This window comes from Bos indicus x Bos taurus, chromosome 15, assembly GCF_003369695.1.
Source record: "Bos indicus x Bos taurus breed Angus x Brahman F1 hybrid chromosome 15, Bos_hybrid_MaternalHap_v2.0, whole genome shotgun sequence".
Lineage (NCBI taxonomy): Eukaryota > Metazoa > Chordata > Mammalia > Artiodactyla > Bovidae > Bos > Bos indicus x Bos taurus.
In genome coordinates, this window is record NC_040090.1 from 1,902,933 (window position 1) to 1,906,878 (window position 3,946).

Sequence of the window (3,946 nt, forward strand, 5' to 3'; positions counted from 1 at the left end):
CTGCGGAAGGCCTGGATCCTGTACATCTTGGATCTCAGGCTCCTCCCATCCCCACCAAAATGCCAAAATTCACTCAGCAAGGGAGCCCCAGTGACATCCAGGGATGAAAGTTTAGAGGTCTCTTATACAAATTCTCATATAAATTCTGTGTATAGGAGATAACATATGATATTGTCTTTGACTTTTTTTCCCTCTGGGACTTCTCCAATGTTCTCAGCATCTGGATACCATCTAAGGCAAGCCTTTTGGCTGAAGCTTTATTCTAGATAAAGGGTCAAGAAACCTTAGGGTTTCTTGAGAAGACCTGGGAGAAAGGAGACTCAGGATCACCCTGTGTAATGGTCCAGGCCCCCAGCAACACCATTTCCTTCTCTGGGATCATTAAGTGGGGCTCCATATCCATAAAGGGGATTCCACTGGCGAGGGCAGCTTTTTCGTCTTGACGTTTTCCACCTCTGCTGATCATTTCACTGCCCTTATCTCCACTCATGCGTTTTTTTCTTCATTCATTCAGTCAGCCATTTACTCAGTTGTGCGGTTCTTCACAGCAGCGTACAGGGTTCTTAGTTGCAGCCCGCAGGATCTTCCAGTTGTGGCAGGGGGATCTCGTTCTCTGATCAGGGATCAAACCTGGGCCCCTGAATTGGGAGCACATAGTCTTAGTTAGGTACAGGACCACCAGGGAAGCCCATATTCATGCATTTGACAGGATAGAATCTTCTTTTTACCACATTCCTTTCATTATCCCCAGACAAGCTATTCTGAGGGAATGTGAGGGTTCCGGGAGGAATTTGTAACTTTGACACACTTAGCAGAGTGGGCGGCATAAAGACCCTGAGATCCTTGAGAGAAGCCTGAGGAGACGAGGAGAGAGATGAGGGACTAAGGATAAACTGCCCACGGTTCTCATACGATTGCAGCACCACGAGTCTGGCCTGTGCAACGATGCACAGCATCACAGCCTCTGCAGAGATTCTATGCACGCCTCCCCCGCTCTGCTTCTCCTGAGAATCTCAGGTCACCACACGTGAAGGCTCCAAGCATGATTTGGGTGAACTGCACAAGTCATGTGCGTCCAGCTTTCCAGCCTTCATAGGTATTTTCCAAGTGAAAGGCATTTCGCTGGTGCACGTTGAATCTGCAGAATCTGGCGAGCTGGGCCTTGTCTGACCCTGATTCAGAACAGATAAAAACTGCTTTCCTGCAACACCTGAGTTTGCCACCTGTTCTCTGGGAAAACTGTATTGACCATGGAACCACAAACTCAGTAGGTCTGAGCTTGGCTAATTGCTCCAGATAGGAAATGCAGTCATTATGCGGTCAGGGTAGGTCCCCTGACACCTCATGAGTGTGAAGATGAATTAAAGAATGCTTACTCAAAGCTGGAGTTGGAAGCCACGAAGGGAGGGTGTTCAGGCCCGTGCTCATCACTGCAGCTTGCGTGGATCAGCAGGGACAAGGATTTCCTCTCTCACCCAGCAACAGCAGGCTGCCCTGCTCTGCAGCCAGTTAGGGTCTCCACCGCTTCCAACTTTCCTTTCCTCCAATGAATTTCTGTTCAGAGCAACCCCTCCTTTCTCCTTTCTTCTATAAAAGAATGCTCTCCTTTCATTCTCTGGACTTGCCTATTTGTTAACCACAGTTTGCTTGTCTTGAAATGTGATTCCTCTGCAATGCCTGAATAAACTGGGTCTTTTTTTTGGGGGGGGGGGACTTACATAAAATCACCCTTGGCTCTGTTTAAGCAGGATATTCCCCAAAGGAAAACAAGTGGAAGGACAAGTTGACCTTGTCTAGTGAGGCAGCTCAGTGGATAGGAGCTTGCCTGCCAATGCAGGAGCCGCAGGGTCGATCCCTGGGTCGGGAAGATCCCCTGGAAAAGGAAATGGGTGCCCACTCCCATATTCTTGCCTGGGAAACCCCACGGACAAAGGAGCCTGGTGGGCTACGGTCCATGGGGTCACAAAGGATCAGACATGACTGAGCGATTAGACGACAGCAGCAAGGTGAGCAAATCCGTAGCAGAGCTGAGCCACGGGGAAGCCTAAGGACACTGGAGCGGGCAGTGTGCCCTGTGCCAGCGGGCCTTCCCCACCCAGGGGTCGAACCCAGGTCTCCCGCACTGCAGGCGGATTCTTTACCAACTGGGTTATCAGGGAAGCCCTAAATAAGCATTCAGTTTCAATAAGGCTTTTCCTTCGTTTATTAAGTATGGTCATGTCATCTCCTTAATCAGTTCATGCTGTGGGTTATTTATATGTATTTGTTTCTTCTATTGAAGTTAGTGTATGTGTGTGTCCTCTGTTCTTAAGAGTTACTTCAATTCTTTTGGTTTGTCTTTGCTTAGTCCATGGGATCACAACTGAGCGACTTTCGCTTTCCAATGCAGGATACATTGCAAAAAACAGAAAAAAACCTGGCAGAGGCAGAACATTTCTTTAAGAAGGTAAATTTAGAAAGCTTCGCTGGACTCAGGTCAGACTTTCCTCCAGGGCATAAGTGGAGGAAACACATTCCTCTTGGTGGCAGACAAGGGATGAATTACTAAGCAGTGGTGTGAGTGCGGTGGGCTCACCTCCACTCCATGGCATTCAGGACAACACGTGACCCACCAGAGGGACAGCAGCTTACTGAGCTCTGGCTGATTATTGCCTCATGGGCAGAAGGTCTGCTTTGGCCAGATCTGAGATTTCAAGAGAACTGTGAATGAAATTCTGCATCAAAATGACCTATTTTTAAAAATGTTAGCATCTGAACCAACTGTTTCCTGAAACACTACACGGACCTCATTCCACAGACTCGAGAGCTTTGGAGGACGGGCTTCCTTCCTCTCCACCACCTGCTCCTTTGTTGCTAAGCACCTTCTCCTTGCATATTTCTGCTCGGTGTGTTAGTTGCTGGTGGTGTGGCTCCGCAGGAAGCGAAGGAAAACCCAGAAGAATAGGACAGCTTGTTGACCTCAAGGAGCTCACGGTGTGGTAGTACAATAGGCAACAACCTTAGTGAGAGAGCGGCAGAAGTGGAGCAATATTCAGCCATAAACAGAGGGATCTTGCTAGTTACACGGATGGAGGCACCTTGTTGGCGTTCAGTAGTTGGAATCTCTTTTTCCAATGCCGGGAGTGCAGGTTAGGTCCCTGGTTAGGGAGCTAAGACATCACGTGCCTCTGGGCCAAAAAAAAAAAAAACTCAAAACATAAAACAGGAGCAATATTGTAAGAAATTAATAAAAACCCTTTTAAAGTGGTCCACATCCAAAAACGAAAAAAAAAAAAAAAAGACGTAAAGAATAAAATGAAGGAATTGGAGGGTATTGTGCTTAGTGAAATAAGTCAGACAGAGACAGACAAATGCTGTGTGTAATCACTTATATGTGGAGCCTAAATGTAGAAGAGAAGGTGATGAGAAGGCGACGGCTCCCCACTCCAGTACTCTTGCCTGGCAAATCCTGTGGATGGAGCAGCCTGGTGGGCTGCAGTCCATGGGGTCACTAGAGTTGGACACGACTGAGCGACTTCACTTTCACTTTTCACTTTCATGCATTGAAGAAGGAAATGGCAACCCACTCCAGTGTTCTTGCCTGGAGAATCCCAGGGATGGGGGAGCCTGGTGGGCTGGGTCTATGGGGTCACACAGAGTCGGACACGACTGAAATGACTTAGCAGCAGCAGTAAACATAAAACAAAGGGAGCAGATATAACCAAACAGAAACGAGTCACAGATACAGAGAACAAACTGGTGGTTACCCACAGGAATGAGGAAAGGGGGAAGGATGGGGTAGGGAGTTAGGAGTTACAAACTATGGTGTGCAAAAGAAGGGACGTGTTGTTCAGCAAAGGGGATGTGGCCATTCTTCTGTAACTGCTTTAAACGGAGTACAAGCTACCAAAACTTTGGACCTCTATGTAGTACACCTGAAGCTAATGTAAGTATTGCAAGTCAACGA

General features: G+C 47.7%; 1 long non-coding RNA gene across 1 annotated transcript; it reads right to left on the reverse strand.

The window, feature by feature from the left end:
- Positions 1–232: 232 nt before the first annotated feature.
- LOC113904617 lies at positions 233–1,869 on the reverse strand. The gene is made up of 2 exons (XR_003514577.1): positions 1,377–1,869; positions 233–638 (listed from the first exon to the last, which is right to left on the reverse strand). It is a non-coding gene; the product is annotated as an uncharacterized LOC113904617 (long non-coding RNA).
- Between the last annotated feature and the right edge of the window lie 2,077 nt (positions 1,870–3,946).